Genomic DNA, 23,395 nt, shown 5'->3' with positions numbered 1-23,395 from the left:
TTTAATGTGATATAGACATCTAATTTATGTTTTCTATGGATAATTCAGTTATTCGAATACAGTTTACTGACTCATTTCTCTTTTGTTTACGATGCCATCTCTCTGATACCCAAGTTCTCATTCAAGCATAGGGTTGCATCTGGGCCTTCCATTCTGCTGCATGGATCATTCTGAATGTTCCTGCACAGATACAACCATGTTCTTTTTACTGCAACTTAATAAGCTACAGTGTTATGAGTTTTGTTATCTGGAAACAATTTCCCTCCTCTCTACTCTACTTCCTTCTCCTCCTGCCTTCTTTAGGATGTCTTAGCTGTATTCAAACCTTGACTCTTTCACATGAATTTTATTAATTTTCGTACAATTTTTTGATTGGACTTGCATGGATTGGTTATGTTAATTTGAGTAGAAATGACATCTTTATGATATTACATCTTTCCATTCTTGAGCTTGGTATCTCTCACCACTTATCAGGTCTTCTTCTATGCCCTTCAATCAAATTTCATATTTTTCTCAGGAAGGTCTTGTATATCTTTGGTTGGATTTCTTCCTAACTGCCTCATTATTATTTTTTGTTATTGTTGAGACTAGAATCTTTTTCCTCCATTGAGTTTTCTCATTGGTCATTATCAGTGTGAAGAAATGGTATGTAATTAGTATGAAGGAATGTTACATGTTTTATCACTTCGGTATCAGCTTATATTATTCTTTGCTCAGAGTCTTTCATAGGCTTTCCATCTGACTTAGTGTAACATCCAAAGTCATTATGGTGGCTTGTACAGCCCTGCTGTGGTCTGGTCCGTTGACCCCCTTCTGGGTTTATCTCCTACCCTTATCTTATTTTTTAAGTTCTCTTCCTGCCTCCCCACACTACAATTAAGCTCCACAGTGATGGGGACTTTGTTTTAGTTACTTTGTATCTTCAGTACTTAGAGCAGTGCCGGGCACATAGTACACTCTTGGTAAATACTTGTTTGAGTGAGTGAATAAATGAATCCAGCAGCTTTGCTGAATTCTCTGTTAGACAATCAAAGACAAAAGAGTAGAACTCTGTTGACAGTGTGCACATCATGACAGTATTGAAAGAGATGCCCCATTTATTATGACCCCTTGTCCCCAGGACTCTGGTGTATGCACACATGATTGGCTAACGAGACACCTAAGTGGACACATCATGTTCCTCCTGCATGCATCTCCACTGAAGTCTTGGAAACTTCTTGTATACTCAGGCCTTCTCTCCCCATAGGGTGAGCTGTCTCTCCAGGCTCTTTAGCACAACATGGAGGGATATCCCTGATGAACTTGAGTCATTCTCTGAAATGTATTTGGGGGCCTCAGCATCTGCTTTGATTGCACCCTTTATAAGCGTTGACCCACGTGGCAGTTTGGCCAACAAAAGAGCTGACCTTGGGAGAACACTTTGTCACATGAGTCACTGCAATGCTAGAAGTTCAAGTTGTTCTTACTGCTACTGATGTTCCACAGTACATTTGTCACTGTGTGCACAAGTGCATTTGCCCACTCACTCATTTATTCATTCTACAACCTTTGATAGAACAAGAGCATGGTTCAGGCACTCTACCTGGTGGGTTAGGTTGTATAATAACTGTGGCAGAAACTGTACCCTTGGCGGGGTTCATAGTTTATTAGTGGAAATTGTTAAAGTGTTGTACTCAGGGACACCAGAGAAGAAGAATAATTCATCCTACCTGGCAGAATCTTGGGAGATTCCACAGAGAAGGCAACAATAGAGTTTGGCCTTGTTTGTCAAAAGATAAAGTTTCTAAGGGGAGAATGGAAAACCAGCTTTATAGAAGCAAAGTGTTTTCAATCTAGAAATTTCACTTACAGTAATTTGTCATATGTGCACAAAGATTTACTTATGAAGATGTTCATTCAGTCATTCAGTATTGTTCATAAAAACCAAAAAAATTAAAAGTATTTAAATGTCCATTATTAGGGGATTGGTTTTATAGTCTGCAAACTTTAATCATATTTGGTAAGTCTGCATGCACCCGTTTAGAAAGATCTAACGTTAAATTTGAAAAAAAAAAAAAAAAGCCCCAAGGCTCAGAATAAGACATGTAGAAAGGAAAATGTTATGCTTATATACACATAGAAAAATTTTGGAAGGATAGTGTTTTAGTTATCTACTGTTGCAAGACAAACCACTGCATAGCTTTGTGGTTCCAAACAAGCAAGTTTTTATGCTCTTGATTTTGTGCATGAGGAATCTGGGCAGGACAAGCTGGGAAGACTTACTTCTACTCCAGAATAACTGGTGTCTCAGGTGAGGTCTCTTGAATGGCTGGATTGACTGAAGGAGCCATATGTCTGGCTGTTGGTTGGGTTCCTTGGTGTATTTAATATGGCTTCTTCAGTCACAAGTCTGGTGGATAGGCTGAGATAGTTGGAGGATCTAGGTCTAGCTGGGGAAATCTCTCACTCCTCTCCCACCTCTCCCCGTGTGGCATCTTCATGCAGCAAGCTTGGGCTTCCCCACAATATGGCAGTCTCAGGGTGGTCAGACTTCTTATAAGGCAGCTGGCTCCTCCCACAGTGAGCAGTCCAAAAGGTCCAGGTGGAAGCTGCAAGGCTTCTTATAACCTGGCCTTGGATGTTCCAGAATTTTATCTCTACCGCCTTCCATTAATCATGCAAGTCCACTAAGACCAGCCCAAATTCAAGGAATTGGATGCCACCTCTTAGAGATGAAAGAGCAAAGAATTTGCAAATGTCCTGATTGTAGACCTGACTTTAGATTGTCATTAATCTCTCTTCATTTATATGTCTAAACTCAGATATATAAAAAGTTTGTTAACAGTAATTGCCTCTGGAGAGGGACCCAGAGGGTTTGGGATATTAGGGAGACTTACATTTCATTGCATATTTTTCAGAATGGCTTAATTTGAAAAAAAAATCCTCATTCTATCTGCGTGATGTTTTCAACTGGAAAAACGGCCGTCAAATCTAGTTATTCATAAAGCTCAGGGGGCATAGGATTGTTTGACTTGTTGGGCACGGCAGGGAGCTCAGTGGTTCAAGTTGTCCTTCAGTGTGCCTGTGAAGCATTGGCTCTATTCCACAGATAAGGGGGTTAGATCCTGAGAACAGGGGAAGTAGAGGGCTAGGGTTTTAGTCTAAGTTAACAGCCTGAAGTTCTAAAAGGGGAAAAAAAAACGCAGTTGGGTCTGTTTAGGGTTTTCACTTAAATGGAAATCACTCTGTACAGGAAAGGTTCATGTTTCCCCTAAACGTCCTGAATTCCCACCCCTTCCAGCTCAGCCATTTGATGGTGCTGGACCTGGAGTCTGTCAAACCAAAGGTGAAAAGGTACTGGCTGCTCCGGAAGTCCTTAGATCCCTTATGCAGTGTCACAGTAGCATCCACGTTGTTAGATGGAGGGTAGGTGCAAATGGATGTGGCCTCAGGTAAAACTAATGAAGAATAAGGTAAATGTACATATATACATGTATATGTGTGTATATTTTATGTCATATATATGTATGTGATATCATGTGGCCAGAAACTTATAGAAAGATTTGATCTGCCATCTTGCATATATATGCCATGGCTTTCTCTTAATGTTGCAGAGTAGCCTGCCTTTCCTGTGACTGCCAAGTCTGTTCCTTGTGGCTCTCCAGTTCTTGGCAACTTTTCAGGCTGTTGAGTCGCCACAGTGGCTCATCCCTTCCTGGGACCTGGAATAGGAGACTCTGTTGGCTATACTGTCAGCAAAAGGAAAGGGGAGGGCTTTTGCTTTCTTAATTTGCTTGGTTTGCTGAAGCATGAGTCTTGAAAAATTCCAAATTTAGGATTGTGGTTATAATGTCTTTTGGGCTTCTAAGTTTATGTTTCTTTATTCAATTTTTATTTTAGGAAACTTTTTAATTTGAAAAATTGCAAGGGAGAAAACAATTTTTAAAATATTTGCTGAAGTTTTTTAATAAATGGCAACAAAATACCATGGAAAAATCTGAATATTTCAATTTTTTAAATTCAAGTATGCACAGTTATCCATGAGACTAATATTATGTAAATCAAATAATTTATTGAACAGAAATTTGCATTTTCTGTGAATACATTTTACTTTGTAATGCTTTTTGAAGTGGTTATAAGGCTTTTTTTGGAAACACATACCCTCAGTGTTTTGCAGAGAGATGATCTAAGTCTCATAATCAGTTACCCTAAATTTAAAAAATAGTTTGAATGCTAAATTCTGATCTTGTTTGTTTATTTGGCTATACTGCTTGGTACAAATAGTATTGATAATGGTGTTGATTATTGATAGTATTGATGGTGATATTGATTATGGGTAGTATTGATAGAATTGATAATATTGTTGGCTGTGTTCTTTTGATGTAAAACAGAAATTCTAATCAGATTTTTTGTGGCTTAAGCAAATAAGAGACTTGAAGATAGCATAGAAAGTTCCAGAGTAAAGCACCATATGATTGGGAAACCTAGATGACTGTAACAGTTTCAGTAGCTTAGGTGCTGGCAGGCCTGAGTGTCTGTAGGAGGACTCAGTTTTCCTGCTCCCTTTCTTTGTTTGGACTGTTGAAAGCGTTCTCTGTATTGCCACAGTGGAGCTGTTGTCCTTCCCTTGGCTTAAAAATGAAAGCTCAATGTTGAGTGCACGGCTTTTCTTTTCCTCAGGAGTTTGCAACAATTAAAATCATCCTACTTTGGTGCCACTAATGTGCATGTTAAAATTACAAGTTGTCAGATGATCCAGAATGTATATTTTATTTTCCTAGATTTTCATGAAACTGAAAACAAAAATTAAAACATGCTTCAGTGCTCACAAGAAAACTATTAGAAAGATTGATTGGAATTCAAAGATGGATCAAATATATATGTGTGTGTAATTTTTTTAAACACATGAGAAAAAATGAAATGTTCCAGAGATACTCACAGATCTATAAAGCCTCAGTATGAGGAACACGGCTGGAGAATCAGAGCATAGAGGAGCCCATCGGAAACTCCTTAGAATTCTGTCCTCCACCCCCTTTCTGCCTTTCAGATAACTCCTGCTGCTACTTCTCTTTAATCTCATACTTGCTGGTATTGCTGATTGGCATGCCTTAGACCCTAATGGATGCTGAAAGACACTACCACCAGGGGAAGGCTGCCATCATTGGCCTTACAGCTCTTTGAGATTCTGACACCCTCCATTCTCAAGCTTTCTCATCATCTCTGCTACTCCAGCTGCTGCTCTCTTGCCAAGCTACTTTTTTTTTTTTTTTTTTTTTTGCCTCTCTATAGGTCAATTTCCAATGGTAAGGCAAGCAATAACTCAGATTTGGCCTTTGCTCCCCATTGTAGTGGGTTAATATTGTCCCTCCAAAGTTACACCCACCTAGAACCTCAGAATGTGACCTTATTTGGAAGTAATTAAGATGAGTTCCTACTGAATTAGGGTGGGTCCTAAATCCAGTGACTGGTGTCCTTATAAGAAGAGAGGCCCCAAGAAGCACAGAGAAGACGACCATGTGAAGGAGGAAGCAGGGATTGGGGTGATGCAGCTATAAGCCAAGGAACATCAAGCATTACTGGGAGCCTCTAGAAGCTAGGAAGAGGCAAGGAAAGATACTTCAGAGGGAGTGTGGCCCTGACAATACCTGGATTTCCAGCTTCTAGCTTCCAAGACTGTAAGAGAATAAATTACTCTTCTTTTTTTTTTTTGCGGTATGCGGGCCTCTCACTGTTGTGGCCTCTCCCATTGCAGAGAACAGGCTCCGGACACGCAGACTCAGTGGCCATGGCTCACGGGTCCAGCCACTCCGCAGCATGTGGGATCCTCCCAGACCGGGGCACAAACCGGTGTTCCCTGCATCGGCAGGCGGACTCTCAACCACTGCGCCACCAGGGAAGCCCTAAATTACTCTTCTTTTAAGACTCCCAGATTGTGGCAATTATGGCAACCCTAGGAAACTGATACACCCACTTGTCAAAATATATTGATCATACCCTACTTTGTCTCACTTTTCTCTAGCTAGAAAGAGAAAGAAGTCCTTCTTCCAAATGTCTCTTCTTTCATTCTTCCTTCTTGTGTCTTAAGTTATTTCACCTCTTTCTAGTCAAATGCCACTATTTAATAAGGGATGAGTAAGTTTTAGCTGTACAGTGCACGCCATCCTTTCACACAACCCCCCCTTCCTATTTCCTGTTAACAGCAGTGTAGACAATAGAGCCACAACAAATGGTGTTAAGATTTGTTTTTCCACTAGACACCCAGATGAGATCATGGGGAAAGGAAGCAATGTGTAGAAACATTCCCTCCATGTTGGGAAATACTTAGCAGTCTTGTTTATTAAAGGCTCAAGTTTTGTGAGCAAGTTTATTGCATTGATTTTTGTTAATGGAAGATTATTTTAGCTGACATTTTTCTCTTCCAAGTAAAATTCATGGAGTGCTAACAATGTCTTAGGCTGGATCCTGAGCCAAAATAATTTGGTTATCCCTAGATGAATAATGGCTTCATTAACTGGGCATTGGACAAAATGTTCTTTTCCTCTCCTTGTCCTTAATTACATTAATTAGCTGCGATTTCTGTAGCATTGTATGTTTTGTGCATAACACATTCCAGGGCAGTTCAAGTAAGGTGATTTAAAAATTGGATTTGTGTATCAAAACCCCAAATCCAAACCAAACCAAACCAAAACCCACATTTCTTCCATGCCAGTGAAAAGGAAAATAAGTCTTAAAAATTACATTTAAGAACATGTGAGATCTTGCCTGATATAAACAATATGTACTATTACAGAAGGATAACCCTATTAAATTCCATGAGAAATTTTGGCTTGTCATAATTCCGGCAGTAGTTGAGAAAACCCATATCAGTTTGGTATTAATACTGTCATATTTTAAATCAGGGCGAAACCAAATTCTGACTAGGCAGAAATTTAAACTTTTTATTTTATCAGGACCCTAAAAATAGTCAGTTGAGTACTTCATTAATATTTCCAGATTTTAGAGACTTGGAGAATTGATATCCTTTCTTAAATTATTCTAAAGTTTTCTGTCTGTGGGAATATTAACTTAAAAAATTACCGCTATAGTGCATTAATAGGTTATTTTCACGTGCCAACAAAAATTCTATACATAGTTTAAAACGTGAAAAGGAACCCTGAAGGAATTTCTGAGTATCTTGAGTATGTTTAAGTTCCCAAATAAGGTAAAGGAAAAGTTAAATTTGTGCCTAGGATTTTACCAAATGGCATTTAGACTTTTAGCTATATGATGAAGGTCATTTTAATGTCATACATTTTTCTCATTTCCTATTGCCTTCAAGGTCTGCTGCTTTTAGCTTTCCTGTATGATTATTTAATTGATATTGTATAGATGATAATGACAACCCCTCTTTCCCCACCTACAACTTTACTGAGTATTTGAAATATGTCACAGCCATGGTTAAATTTTTTAAACTGACCTGTTTTTTTTTTTGTATTTTCTTCTCTTTTTCACCCTGACCCCTGCATCCTGTCCTAGAGTATGACTTTCTCAGTTTCAATTTCCAAGTCTGATCTGACTTATCCATAAAATGGGTCTTTATGACCTTTTGCTAGCAGTGGTTTGGGCACTGCTTACCTTTCAGTTCTATCACTAGAGTCACTGAGAGACAGAGTAGTGTATTTGTTAAGGTTAATTTCAGCTGTGATAGAGAACCCAAAGTTTTACAGTGCCTTACACAAGATATAAAAGTGCATTTCTTGTTTTCATCAAACACTGATGGTCCAGGCCGGTTTCTGGCTTCATATCCCCACCCCAGATCCCTCTTTCTTGGATCTCCATTGTTTGTTCTTCAACACACAGTTTTTTTAAATGATTAATATGCTTGATTTTATTTCTTTCATTTAACCTATTTTTTATTATTTATATTACATTTTTTTTCTTTTTTCCCCAGTTTTATTGAGATATAATTGGTATATAACACTGTATAAGTTTAAGGTGTACAGCATAATGATTTGACTTACATACATCATGAAATGATCACCACAATAAGTTTAGTGAACACCCATCATCTCATATCAATATAAACTTAAAGAAATAGAAAAAAAACCTTTTTTCCTTGTGATGAGCACTCTTAATATTTCCCCTCTTAACGGCTTTCATATATAACATACAGCAGTGTTAATTATATTTATCATGTTGTACATCACATCCTCAGTACTTATTTATCTTATAACTGGAAGTTTGCTCAGTAGCTCACTTTTATACAGAGCTTTATCATGTAAGGATTATGTTCCCTCGCAGCAGGGAGACTGCTTACCTTTACTATATATAGGTGACAAAAACTGAGTTTTGTAGAGGTTAAATGAGCTAGCCAGAGGTCACAGAAACAACTAAGGGGCAGAGCTGGGAATTGGATCCAGGCATTTTAATTCCCAGTTTCACCCAGACCAGGGTGGAAGCCAGAACCCAGGCAAGGTCTTATCACCTTTAACTGGTACTTGAAAGGCTATCATGAGACCACACTCTAGCACTGGGAGGGCAAGGAAAGCTTGACCCAGAATTTTATTCTTCACTCTGTGTGTTCACAGTCTTCACTGTGCATATCGCAAGATTCCTTCTGAATGCTTTTTCAGTCTTTTAATATTTTTCATCCTCTTGGTCTTTTGCTCAGCATCAAGTGTTATGATCTTTGTCTGTGGAAATAAGCCCTGGTTAGAGTCAAATTTCTGACACCTCACATCTCTCAATACTATGCTTTACCTTATACATTCCATGTTACGGGAAAAATCCAGGGTCAGCTTTGTATGTGAAAGGAAATCCCTTTTTTTTTTTAAAGTTAAATTTTTTTTTTTATTTTATATTGGAGCATAGTTAATTAACAATGTTGTGTTAGTTTCAGGTGTATAGCAAAGTGATTCAGTTATACATCTGTCTATTCTTTTTCAAATTCTTTTCCCATTTAGGTTATTACAGAATGTTGAGCAGAGTTCCCTGTGTTATACAGTAGGTCCTTGTTGGTTATCTATTTTAAATATAGTAATGTGTACATGTCAATCCCAATCTCCCAAGAAAGGAAATCTCTTATGGAGCATGTCATCTAAATCATTAATGGCTATAATTATGGCACAGCAGAAAAATATGAGATCATGGCATAAGCAATGCTTAAAATCCAGAAATTTCAAGTTGTAGATCTGCTTTATGATCCTCTTTGTGAAGGTTCCTTGAACCAATTATACAATCCCCTCCTCCCATATATTTAAAAAAACATGATTCCTGATATATTTGTATATTTTCAAATTTCAAATGTTTTCATCTATTTTTCTTAAGAAATATGTTCATTTTTTTTCCTTTGAAGACAACATTGCACAGCATGTAGATATTTCATTGGCTCAGCAGTGATGTCATACTGAAAGTACACAGCCTTGTTGCCAAAGTTCCTGGTGAAGTAATTGTCTGTTAGTATTTAAGAACCCACATCAATTGAAACTATTTCTCATGATGTCACCGGTGTCAGGGCAGGGGTCCAGAAGATAGGATTCCCTCTGACCTTCAGGGCACAGAAACATGCTATTAGCTACCATTTGGCAAAATGCCCTTGAGATAAGTAAATGAGATTAAGAGGTCCATTTGAACAATTCCATTAAAGTACTTAAAAAATTTTAATTTATGATGATTTTCCCAATTTTATCTAGCTCCCTTTCTCAGGCTGAAGTGTTTTTTTTTTCCCCTTATTTTGAAACATTTCAAACATACATAAGAGTCAAACATACAGGAGAGTACTATGAAAACCCATATACCCCTGCATAGATTCTACAAATAACATTTTGCTATGTTTGCTTTATCACATGTTTATTCATCTATCTCTTTATATTGATGGAGTTTTTAAGCATCTTTAGACACTAAAGAAGGCCAGCTATTAGACTGTAGACATTTGGGAACTTTAAGGGGAAAATTAGAGCATGGCTACTAGTCCTTCAAAAACATTCTTCATGACAGAAAGAGTGATTTTAAGATAATTATTGTTCAAGTAATACAATGTGGCAACAATATTGGTGAAATGGAATTTGAAGGTGAAAAAAATTCCATATGAAAAAAATAGAGAATCAAAAGAAATGAGTACAGTTTTATAAAGTCCTTATACTCTGATGTCTGCATGTTGTTGACTCTAAAGGGATAGACTTTCAATTCAGGAAGCATGAATTCTAGAGTCTTCCTGCTTTTCACATGAATCACTTGATTATGTTACACCAAGTAGTCCAGACTGAGATCCAAATTGAAGGACACTAAAACTCTGATGGGCCTTTATCTCTCTAGCCTAGCAGAAATCTTTGTTAGTAGATACCTTCAATTTTATTGTTGAAAGGTTCCCAGGAATAACAGAATTCTATACCCTGTCTCCTCATTTTCCTACTGAAGAGCCAAATTTTTAAAAAGGAATCCTCAGTGATAATGGGAAGAGTCATGCTGGCTCTCACTTTACAGTCCCCTTCGTGATGGTTAGCTGTGCCTTTGACAAACTAATAGATTTATGTCCCACAAATTATTATTTTTTAGTTTAGTGGGACATACAGCATAAAAATTAGATAAACTTTTGCAAAGCAAAATTGGAAAGAAAACAGAAAATCGCATGTCCCCTGGACCGCCCTGGTCTTTGAGAATTGATCACAAAGTTTACAAGGTTAGTTATTAGTGACACACTATGCATGGAAAAATAACTCTTCCTAGGTAGTGAAAATATTTTGTTGTTTTCTCGATGAAACACCATATGCTCTGGAGTCTTGTTCATAAGATAGGTCATCCCTGTGTCTTCCTTTCCCAGATTTTTTTTCCTTATGACTTTAAAGCCCATTATTTACTGGAACCATATATTCTCCAAACTCTAAAAACAATATTCCATACTGTATGATTCCATTTATATGACATTCTTGAAATAACAAAATTATAGAAATGAAGGACAGATGAGTGGTTGCCAGAAGTTAGGGAGAAGGAGAGAGGCAGGAGCTGGGTATGGTTATTAAAGGGCAACACAAGTGATCATGTATGGTGATGAAGCTCTTCCGTGTCTTGAATGTAGTGGTAGAAACGTGACCATACACAAAGGACAAGATTGCATAAAGTTAAATGCACACATATACACCAATGAGTGTAAGTAAAACTGTGGAAATCTAAGAAGATAGGTGGCTTGTACCAATGTCAGTATCCTGGTTATGATATTATCCTGTTGTTGTGTAAGATGTTACCATCAAAATAAACTGGGTGAAGGGTACATGGACTGTCTCTGCATTATTTTTTTTACAACTTCATGTGAATCTACAATAATCTAAAAATGAAAAGTTAAAATTTATTCAGTGACTTTCTTTGGGGGGGGAATAATTTTCTTGTTTAAAAACAGCCTTCACTTCATCTAGCTTGTTTTTTTTCAACTAGCATTTTTACAATTACAGTGACATATATTGAAGAACTTGGAAATTAATTGGAATCACTATAAAGTAAAACTTAATTTTTTTAAACCTCGTGATAATTTTCATTTCTTTTCTACCTATTTTTGATGTATTTTTCAGTAGAACAGTCCCTGTTTTTCCCTATGAACATTTAAAGAGGAGAGAATATTTTATACTAGAATAAAAGTGAACAATTTATTTTAAAAAAGAAATATGATACAACCAAAATTTAGCATATTTTGTACTTTGTATCTCTAGAGAATATACTTACATTAAATAACGATGAATTATTATAGACCATAAAGGCATGCATATTGATTTCTCATTGATTAAATGCTGAATTTCTGGTATTGTGGAATAAAAAATATTCCATCAATGTTAATTACTAACTGATGTGCTGTGCATAGCCTTTTTTTTTTTTTTTAAATTAAAGCCATCATACCACTTATTAAGTTTATCTAATCAATAGAGACAAACCAAACCAAGGGGGTCCGGGTAGAGATTGCTATGGTATCCTTAAAGAAAATTCCATTATACATGATAAATTGGGGTATTCAGGGTTTTGACAATTTCTATGACTAAAAGGAAATTATTTTCAAAATTTCAATTCAATGGGGCTTGGATAATTGATTCTGTAAGAGTTGGAGGCCCCAAGGGCATGCAAGTACCAATCCAAGTACATGTGGTTACTGCGTCTCCAGGCTCTGAGAATGCTAGATAGCTTTGGTCTGCTCCGGATGCTCAGATATCCCAGTTCTCCGGGTGAGCTGCTCCTACATCCCAGAAGTAAAGCCAAGCAGCTTTTTTTTTTTTTTCTCCTGGTGACTGCACATCTTCTATTCTGGGACTGCTGCCTGTCCAATCACTGTGTTTTCTCTGGTTTGTTTGTCTCCTGCCAAATTTTGAACTAGTGATGCAAATTAATCTCCTATTACTGAGTATCAATTCAGTGGAATAAAAGCTACATTTGCTACATTATTGCAAATGTAGTGCAAAATATACACATTTTAGGAATGCAGAGGCCCATCAAGAGCTTGTAGGATAGATTCAGGTTAAGATGGGTCCAGGAAACCTACAGAATATGTGAAATGAACACCTCAAGGCACAGCTATTGCTTTAAGGAATCAAGTCTAGGGGAGAGAGAAGGCATAAGCCATTATAATCAGAGTGCTATGATGGAGGAAGTTTGCTTATTTACTGATTTACTAATTTTTTGTTTTCGTTTTAACTTTTTCCTATAAAATAAAACACAGATACCGAAAACCACAGGAATCAAACATACGGCTTAATGAATATAAGGTGAACACTACCCCAGTCAAGAAATAGAATTTTGCTATCTCCTCAGAAGTCTTCCATGTGCCACATTCCAGTCACAAACCCTTCCCTTCTGTAATAAGTAACCATTATTCTGCCTTTATAATATTTTTTTCTTCCTTGTGTTTTTGTTTTTATAGTTTTATCACCACAATGTAATTGTGCAAAATGTACATCCACAGATCATATAGTTTAGTCTTGCCCTTTAAAACATAAATGCCTTTTAGTTTTCTTTTTGTCTGTATGTCCCCCCATCCCCTGCCCCATCCCTTTCTTTTCCTTAAAATTTTCCATTGTATAACAAGGGCCATTTGACCAGTAGAGTTTTTCCCGCATCTGGGTTTTGTTGACTGCCCATTCATGATGCAGTTCAATGTGGTCCGCTGTCCTTGATAACTGTCAAAATCAACCACTAGACCCAGAGACCAGATCAGAGTCTGCTTCCATCTTTTTTGGCAAGACTTTATCACTTGTAGCTTAACATGGCTTGTTGTCTTTCTTTTTTGTGATTTTAGCAAATGTTGATACTTAATGCTTATGTCTCTTCATCCATTAAAGCTGTACATGGTGATATTCTAATTCTAGCCTTACTTTTTCATTAATAGGTGGATTACATTTAAAGAGAGATTTCCCCTCATCCTGTTGTTTGATTATGTAGTGGTACAGTTTATGTAAGAAAAAAAAGTGCCTAATAGTTCCTTTTATTTAGCAGTTACTAAGATAATTAGTTTTCTATCATCTTTTGATAGTGACCAATATTTTAAAATATCATTATGAACTCATGGATTTAAAGGTATTTGGGTTTCAATCCATTGAAATTTTTATTATTTTTGAAATTCAGATAGACTGAGTTCAAACATTTCTCCAAAAGCCATGATTACTTTTAGGGAGAATGACATTTCAGGACCATAATTTGGACACTAAGGGAAGCTTATCACAGCTGGGTTGATAATTGTCTTTAGGGCTTTCAGTAGACATAGATAGGAAACAAATGAAAACACATGTACACATTCTCCTATATTTGAAATTTCTGGGAATTCCTGGTATATTCAAACTTAAGGGTCTTAATATTTTTTGCCTGATTTCTTTCCAGACAACTTATACCAATTTATATTCCTACTGCCACATTATTTATAATTTTATGGTTAATTAGTTTCAGTCTTTTTCCCAGTCCAATTTGTCTTGATTTGCTATTCTTAAGTTCTTAATTTAGATTCATCTCTAAGTTGTTGAGTATATTTGTAATTCTTTAGAGGTAGGCAATAATAGTAATAATAACAATAATAAGTAACATTTCTTGAGCAACTATTATGAGTCAGGCACTCTCCATAGCACTTTATACATAGTCCTCAAAACAACCCAATTAGGTAAACCTATCATTATTTTGATTTTCTAGATGACGAAATGAGATTTAGGGAGATTGTCTTTCAGTGTAGACTATAAATCTATAATAGGATTTTTAGTTTCCTTGTCATCCTACTTTATCTGATTTAGTTTACTTTTTTATCTCAGCTTTTTCTTTCTTTATAAATTTCTGTTCCTGATTCATAGAGGTCTTTTTGTGTCCCATTGGGGATGTCAACTGGTTTTCTGAAATATTCTTTTAGTTCCTGTAATAAAAAAATTTTAATGTCTACATTTTCTTCATTTTCTCCCAGTGTTGTCTAATTTTCCTTGTTTTGTCCAAGGTTTTTTTCTGTTTATTCACCTGGGACAATGAAAAGTCTATCCAGACTTGGTATCTGCCAACAGACTGGGTGTGTAACTTGTACTTGTCCTTGCTCACTGACCACTTGTGAGCTGTCAGAGCTCATTTTCTGTTATTCAGCTGGAGGGCAAGTTGCTATGCACTGCTCTTACTGCAATCTTTGTTAACAGACATTTGTCTAATGTGGCTTTATTTGTTTGAAGAGGAATCTTCTCTTCCTTTCTTCCTAGTTCTCTGAAACTGAACTGATTGGTTACAGCAAAGACTACAAATCTTAGCATGAACTGGGTTCATCACATCTTTGTCCTCTACCTCATGCTCATGGTACAATACGTGTTGATTCTACAACTCCCAGGATGCATGTGCCACTAACAGCTAACAGTTCCCATCCTTTTTCTGGGGTGTGTGTGTGTGTGTGTGTGTGTGTGTGTGTGTGTGTGTGTGTGTTGTCTGTATATGTGTTTTCTTTCTGAATACTGCAGTTTCTAAATACATGTTGGAAGAGAAGAACTGAGTGGATGGTATCACAACAACATGCTGGACATTCAGATTGCTTATAACATGAGCTGTAGAGATATGGCTGCCCAACATTAGCTGGTTAGTTCAAATGCTAGGTCTCCCAGCCAAAGGCTAGGCAAAGCAGGGCAGATGAAATTCTATCTGTATTCATTCAGGTTGGTGAGTGTGCTTTGTTTCAGCTGGTAAAGCAGGCATTGACTACTGATGTTTGATTCTTAGTTTACCTCCATTGTAATGTAATTAGTAGAATTTTCTCCCAGATTCTGACAATGTGTTATTCTCATTTATTGGAGCTGACTTGACTTCATCCATTTCTGAATCTTAGAGATTGCCATGTAATGTTAGGCTGTGCTACACACTAGCTAGAGCCATGACATTTCTAAACTAACATCCATAAGTGAATTTTGACCATCAGTTGTTTTGAAAGAGCTTTGGGAGAGTTTTTAACATATTGACAGTCCTTCGTTGGGGTTTTAAACAATTTCTTTACATGCAGAATGGTTTATAACTACCTCAGTGACATTTCATATAGGATGTTTTTTCTATTCTGAGTACTGCCAGGATTGGCTTTTAATTGCATTGACCCATAAGATAGGTCTGATGTTCTGCACTTGTTCTTTCTTTTGAGGCCTCTCTCTGAATCTTGCTACAGGAGCTCTGTATGATCAAACTTTGTTCCTCCCACAGCTGCAGGAGCTTATCTCCTGATTGAATTATATTATTCACTGTCTAGGATTTTTTTCTTGAGGTGTATATATTGAGCCTTATTTTGATAATTTGCATAAACACCAACTCTGCCTAAAGCATCACAGAACAAAGAGAACAGAAATGTTTACTAGATTACCAGTTGAAATCAAATTTCTCTCTTCTGTTGGGAGAAATAAGCTTTACGGGAAATAGGCAGGAGATGTGATGTTAGAGAATGATGTTTCCTGGCCAATTTTGAGCCTTCCTCAGCAGGGAAGACAACGTGACAATGCTTTCTGGAACAGTGAATGAGAGTGAGTTATGAGGAAGGAAGCTCTGAAATGGCGGAGGCTGACTTTGCCTTCATGAAGTATCTGGTTTCAGACACAGTGTTCAGCCATATTCTAATAAACAAAAAGAAATCATAGTCAGTAAATCAACACTCTTTGGAAGGATTTAAGGTCTTATGCAGCAATTCTCTTTCCTTTACACATATTACCTTTTCTTCCAGAGCTAAGGAAATGTACATGAAATTCTGTCGAGTATTAGATGCCTTTTATTATCTAAAAAGGAGATCTGAAAAAATAGGTAGAACACCTACTTGTAGATTGAAAACATATGTCTTATCCACACATTATTAAGTTTTTCTTAGAGAATGTTTTAACAAGCTGAATATAGATAATTTTTGAAGTCTAATATTTGTAATAGTAACAAAGTAGAAAATAATTTTATGAAAAAGTTATTTTAGCCATATGCAAATTTTTGTTGGTGTTGAATCCATATTACATCCTATATTAAAATCTAAAATGAAATACTTTGTAAAGGTAAAATCATGAAAATAATTCATAGAGCACAACACTAAGATGAAAAGTCATGTTGCTGTATATTGGTATATGAAGTAATATATATGCTTCACTCCATGATTTCCATAATTTCAGTAAAGCCCAATCAGGGCCCAGTTTTGTTTGTTGAAGTAAAGGCACAATCCCATAAGTTCTTATGTACACACTTTGGAAAAGATAAAACAATATAATAGAATATTGTTATGTTACATTATTATAAAGTACCTGGGATGGACACACATCTATTTAAAATAGAAAATTGTTAGATTTGTATTTCCCCCAGTGCCCTTTTTAATGCCTTCTCGTGAGGAATGTTGTATTCATTCAAGGACCTGCTTGGCGTCTCCACAGCATAGCTATACATAATAAAAGAACATGTAGCTCTCTTGCTTATTTAATGAAATAAAGGCTTAGGGAAAGGTGAATAAAAGGACACAACTGGTATTTTCATGTACACAATGTGTGTGAAAATGTATGTCTAAAGTATAAGTGGTTTCATGCACAAAAATTGAGTGATTGGGGTTACCCTTTATGACACTCTTCAAGTCCAGTAAATGTTAGGTACTTTATTTTCTTGGGCAAAAGGAGGGATATGTTAAAGGAAGACATTTTTGCCACATTTCTCTCATATGTTCTGGAAATCTTTACATGCAGAGTCAATGACATGCAGCATATTTCTCTCAAGCAATCAGGCCAGACTGTGTTTTAGTTACTGATTTTTACCATTGGATTTTACTGGGGTTTAAGTTGGTTTCAGTGTCAAGTGCCCTTGTATCTGGTGCTGGTGCCTCTTTCTTTGAAAGTTTAGATTTAAGTCCTTCCTTATTTTTTACCTACTTACCTAGAGAAAAAATTGGGACAATCTTAGATGACTGTAGTAACCTTACCCTACACCTTTGGGCTGACCTCTTTTGTCAGCCTTTGGCTTTTAGTTAATTTTCAAGTAGTATGTTTAGATGCTTGATGTACATTTCCATTTGGGTTTTAAGACTGATTTTTCTTACAAATGTGACCTCATCATCTTTCTCCAGCTCCTACCTTACACCATGAGTATTTCCTGCTTCAATTAATTTTCCAACCATTTGTCCAACACCAACAAAAACCATGGGAGCCCTCTTAGATTCTTCCTACATGGACCTATTTTATCTTATCAACAAGTCCTGAAAACCATCCTCTCCATTCTACCCTGACTGCCTTGGTAGCTGTTACTCAGAACATGGCAGTATCCTTCTTACCTGCTCAAATTATTCACATGAGCATCTATGTCATTTTCCTGTTTAAAACTTTCCTTTGACTTACCACTGTCCTCAGGATGAAGTCAAAACAGTTAGGCATGGGATACAGGCCTCACGGTGCCCTCCCTAAGCCTCCTGGACAGCCTGTCCCCTTTCCCTCCTCACCTTTCACTTTGTGCTTCAGTGGTTGTGAGGTGTATAGATGTTTAGGCTTCCATACTGACCTCCCTTCTGGGCTCTGGCTGTTTCCTATGTACAGAACAGTATTTCCCTTCTCTGCTGACATGCTCCTTCTCACCCTTCAAGTCTCAGCTTATGAATCATAGTCTCCAGGCTGTTGTCCCTGGTTCTATCTCCTCCATACCCGCACCCCCTCTCAGTCCCTACAAATTCACATCCACTCTAGAGATTGGATTAGGTGTTTCTACGCTCCACTGACACCGTGTGTTTACTCCTATGTTTGCAATTGTCTGGGTGCACGTCTGGCATGACACTTATCAAAAATTATCTGATCTTTTGTCTTCCTCATGAAATTCCATGTTTTTTTGAGGGTTGAAATCAAGTCTAATGTCTAGTACAGTTCCTGAAGTATAGAAAATGATTGATAAATTACATATACAGTTGTATGTCATGCCTTAATAAATGTTTCTCTAAACACTTGCATATATATTTGATGTTTAGTAAATTTGGTTATTGGTACATGCAGATCTGTTTGCACATGTACACATAAATAATTCTGTTTATATACCAAGACTTTGATTTTTGAAATATGACCTTTCTACTCTTTGTTTTGTGAAGGACAAACAGGTATAGGAAAATAAAATGTACTATCAGAACACTATTTTCTTCAATTGATTTTTTGGGGTTAGGATAAAGGTGCAAAAAATGTAGCCAAACAAACTGCCAAGTATCCTTTGAACATTAAAACAATCTTCTTTTCTGGAGCCAGATTTTGGCTTTGAAGAATAACTCCTTCTCATCTGAAAAGAGCAAAGTCTTTAGGATCTCTAAACTAATGAATAATCTTGTGACTTAAATTTGTTTTGGCCATTTAGCCTCCAAATGCGTGATAACTATCAATGCTCGTTTGATTTTAAGGGGGCTCTTAAATCTAGGATACACATGGTCAGAGCTAATTAGAAGTCTTCAGAGTTGTAGAATTGGTCCATAATTAAATTAACCTATGAGTATAAAATTAAAAAAAAAAGAAAAATCCTTAATCCACGAAATACTTGTGTTGTTTCTGGAAAGGTAAACATGTACAGATCTTCCTTGATTTAGGATGGGATTATATCTGATAAACCATAAATTGAAAATATTTCATGTCCAAAATGCATTTCATACACCTAACCTACTGAACATCATAGCTTAGTTTCGCTTACCTTAAACGTGCTCAAACATTTTCATTAGCTTACAGTTGGTCAAAATCATCTAACACAAAGCCTCTTTTATAATAAAGTGTTTATTTAATGAATGCTATACTAAAAGTGAAAATCAGAATGGTTGTATGGGTTCAGAATGTTTATAAGTGTAGTGGTTGTTTAAGCTTGTGATTGTATGGCTGGCTGGGAGCTGCAGCTGCTGCCACAGCTCAGCATCTTCTGCCTGTATACTTGAATATCCCTGTCCAAAAGATACATTTTACCTTCTTAAATGTGACCATTGATCGGGAGGAAATCATTTAGTACACCTAACCTACTGAACATCATAGCTTAGTTTTGCCTTTTTGTTGCTTAATTTATGGGGGGAAAAAACCAATGTAAAGCACATTATCTGTGCATTTTCCTTCTGGGAAATTCTAATGAGAACCAGGTTGGACTTTCTCCCTATATCCTCAATGTCTTTTTTTCTTCTGTATTTTAATCTTTTTGTCTCTCTGTGCCACATTCTGGATAGTTTTTTTTTTTCTGTTTTTTTAACTTTTTTCTATTTTCCAATTCACTAATTTTCTCTTCTGTTATCACACATGGCTATCAGATTTTAATTTTCATCATTTATATTTTTCGTTTCTAGCACTTATTTTTTTAAAATTATCTGTGTCACTTTTTGTGACTCCCTGTTCCCTGAAGATATTTTCAAGCTTGTCATTTATTTCATTAAGCACTCACAGTTATTTTGATAATTGTAATATCTAAAGTCTCTCTAGAGCTCTTTCTGCTTATTATTTGTGCTGGTTCTTACTTATGTTGCCTTGTTTCCTTTGGGCCTCATTAATTTTCACTGCTGCTTGTCATTGACCCTGGACATGGTGCGAGCCAACTTTATGATCTAGGACGCATATGCCCTTCTTCAAAGATGCTTTGTATTTTCTTCTGCCAGGCACCTGAGGACACTGTCTTTACAAAGCACCTTCCACAGATTTATGGTTGAGTTTCCCTGGCCCACTCAGGCTGCTAGCACCTAAGGTCCAGATCTTCTCAAGGTCCAATCTGCGATCACACATGCTTAGATACAGGCTCTTTTTGTCCTTTTTCTTCTCCTGCTCTGCTCTGTACTACAGCATCTTTTTCTTTAGTTCTTGGAAGCTGATGGGGGTGGGGCAGGATTTAGTTCTGGGTTACCCTGACTATAGGGTTTAGCCATTGGGGCACCCCTTTAGTGTGTAAGACTTCCCACAGTGACCTTGATTAATGCAGGTTGAGGAAACAAAGACTCAAGGGTAAGGTGTTAGCATATGTCCTTATGGCAAAAGTGGCTAGATGCTCCTAAAAAAGACAAAAGGCACAATTCATGGACAAACCACACACTTATTGCTTAAATATTTTCTATACCATAATTTTATACTTTTAAATACTACTTAACTTCTGATTATACATATTCACTACTGACATGGCATGACATTAGGTTAGTGATAAAGCCATGAAAATTATACAGGATTCAATCAAATAATTTATAAGAGTTGTGGCCCTGCCAGAGAGGAAGACTATGAATACAATTAAGAATAAAATCAAGCAGGAAGTAGACTAGCAAATCAAGTGTATGGAATTGCAAACTCAATTCAAATAGCAAAATCAGTTAATGAATAACCTGACCATTTATTCGAGACTATTCCATTTGTAGGGAATGAAATATTTAAATGGGCTCACCTGTCTTAAATTTCAGGAGCATTCAACCTCATTGCTAGCCCCCAGAACTCCATCAGAATAAGCAGGTCAGCTTATTGCCACTTACCACTGAGATGGTAAAGCCAGTTCTTGCTTGGGTTGGTATAATTATTTCCTTAGAACAGGGGTTCTCAAGCCTGGCTGCATATTACCATCACCGGACTTCTTTGAAAAACAAATTATCCCCAGAGATTTTGAGTTAAATGGGTTGGATTGGCTTTAGTAATTTATTATTATTATTTTTAAAGAATACTAAGTGATTTTAACGTGTAATCAGGATTGAGAACCTCTTCCTTATTGGGTAAGTGTATCCTATAACCCTTAAATGCTTAGCATTGTATATTTTAAAAATGCATTCTATTAAAATTTTGCATTGCATGTGAGAATAAGCTCGGTATATGGTTAGTATTTAAAGATTTCATTAATGTTTAAGAGAATTTGATATTTAATTGACTAGCCTTGTGATTCTTAATTAAAACGTGTAATTAGTTTTAGGATGTGGGATTTTAAAATTGAAATGTAATAAGTTAATTTGGCTAAATTTATAAATAGAATTGGACTATTAAATGTACTTGAAAGAAACCATATTTATGGGTAATTGACTAGATTTATTAGGATTAATAACCGAGGAATGCTTTGTTTGTTAGGCTTTTGAAGTTTTTAAAAAGAAAATCCCACATATTAAAATTTAAAATGCAGTTTGAAATGTTTAGGGGGTTTAATTATCTAATTTCATATATGAGACCAAATGTTAATCAAATCGTCCCTTGAAGATGATTAAAAAAATATATTTTTGGCTGTAAATAGATAATGAGATTTGTAAGTTCAATTTAAGTACATAAGAAATACTAGAATTTTTCATTTATAACTTTAGTTAGTTGAATATTATTTTCAAAGTAGTCACAGATGGTCTTTTAAGACCATCTTTTAATGGTGTGTTTAAGAACCATTCTCATGAATACCAAAAACCTACTTTGACACTTGCCAGGTTCTTGTGATTTTTCCTTTTCCCTTACAAAACTAAAATAGTTTTTTTTTTCTCTCTTTTTGAAAGTGACACACAATTCAGAATGCAGAAAGTTGTAAGGAATGAAGTGAAACTCACATTCACCGCACCCTGATTGCAGTTGTTAGCATTTTGAAGTATCCTGCCCAGTAACTGGTTGGCTCACTTACCTATGTCTCTCTATCTCTGTCATCTATCTATTTAATATTTCATTGAGTAAATGGGATATTACATTTTCTGTTTTATAATATTCTTTTTCCTTCGGTCTCTTTTGGACATAATGTCCTTATAAATTTTATCTATAAGGATTGCATCGTATTCCACTATGATTTACCATCATTTATATGAGCAATATACCCAATTTATAATTTATTTCCAAACTTTTCTATTATAAGCAGGACTATGAGGAACATACTTGATTTTTTTTTTTTTTTTTTTTTTTTTTTTACATTTAGGCACTTGTGCGATTATTTCCAAGGCTTCATTACTAGAAGTGGAAATGGCTCTGTTTATGAGTTATGAATTTTTGAAATTCAGAGAAATAAACCTCTTCTTTTGATGGCAGTTAGGCATTTCAGATCATTGAAACCTTTTCCTCCTGTTGAGATGAGTTGGTGGCTGTGCTGTAGTTCTCATTGAGACTCTGCCTTAGTAGTAAGAGTTTAGAGGCCTGGGTTGAAATCCTAGCCTTAACCTTGTCTATCTTTGTTATTTTAATTGTCACTTAAAATTTCAATTTTCTCCTTCATAAGGGGAAGATAATAAAATTTACCTTAAACCAATTTTGGAAGAGGACAGTTTTGTAAAAGGAGTTAGAATGGAGCCTAATGCACAGTAAAGCTCAGTGTATATTTATTTTCTCACTACTTGAACCTGAGAAGATGGAATTCAGTTAATTCCTCCTAGTTCCATGATGGTTTTCATTGCAGAAGAGATTGGGATGTAATTAACTTTTCTGTTCTTGCTTGAGACTTCATTCTCATATCTCTCTTTCCGGGTAGCTGATATTTAATAAGATTTTGAATAAAATGAAATACCCTATTTACAAAAGAAGCTTCTTAACGTGTTTTTCAGGACTGAAATATATTTTTGCAATGTTAACAAAACTTCCTTTGCAAAGATAACTAGCAAGACCATTTCAAATAGTTACAATAGTGTCTCCTTTCCTACACGTATCATAAAACTTAAATGGGCGGATGTAACCACAGGGAAAATAAAATCTTGGAAAACACTTTAAAGTTCTGAATATTACACAAACAGGCACTTGGGCTAAGATATAAAGTTAAGTATTAGCTTGTAGTATATGAGACAAGGAGGAAATGGATTGATTACAGGCAGAAACATTGTGCTTTGTTGAGTTTGAGTTGGTGCAACTTAGTGAAAAGAGTTTTTCCTCTGAATGAATAACTTTGTATAACTTGCATAGCTGTACATGGGATCCTACAATCTCTAAATATCACCTGGGAAGCAAGTTTAGAGACCATATAATTCAACCCCTTTATTTTATAAATGAGCAAAATGAGACTCGGGGAGGTTCTGATGTATTTGAAGGTTTATGGAGAAACTCGTGTTTTTGTTAGA

This window comes from Mesoplodon densirostris, chromosome 6, assembly GCF_025265405.1.
Source record: "Mesoplodon densirostris isolate mMesDen1 chromosome 6, mMesDen1 primary haplotype, whole genome shotgun sequence".
Taxonomy (NCBI): Eukaryota; Metazoa; Chordata; class Mammalia; order Artiodactyla; family Ziphiidae; genus Mesoplodon; species Mesoplodon densirostris.
This window is presented reverse-complemented; position numbering follows the sequence as displayed.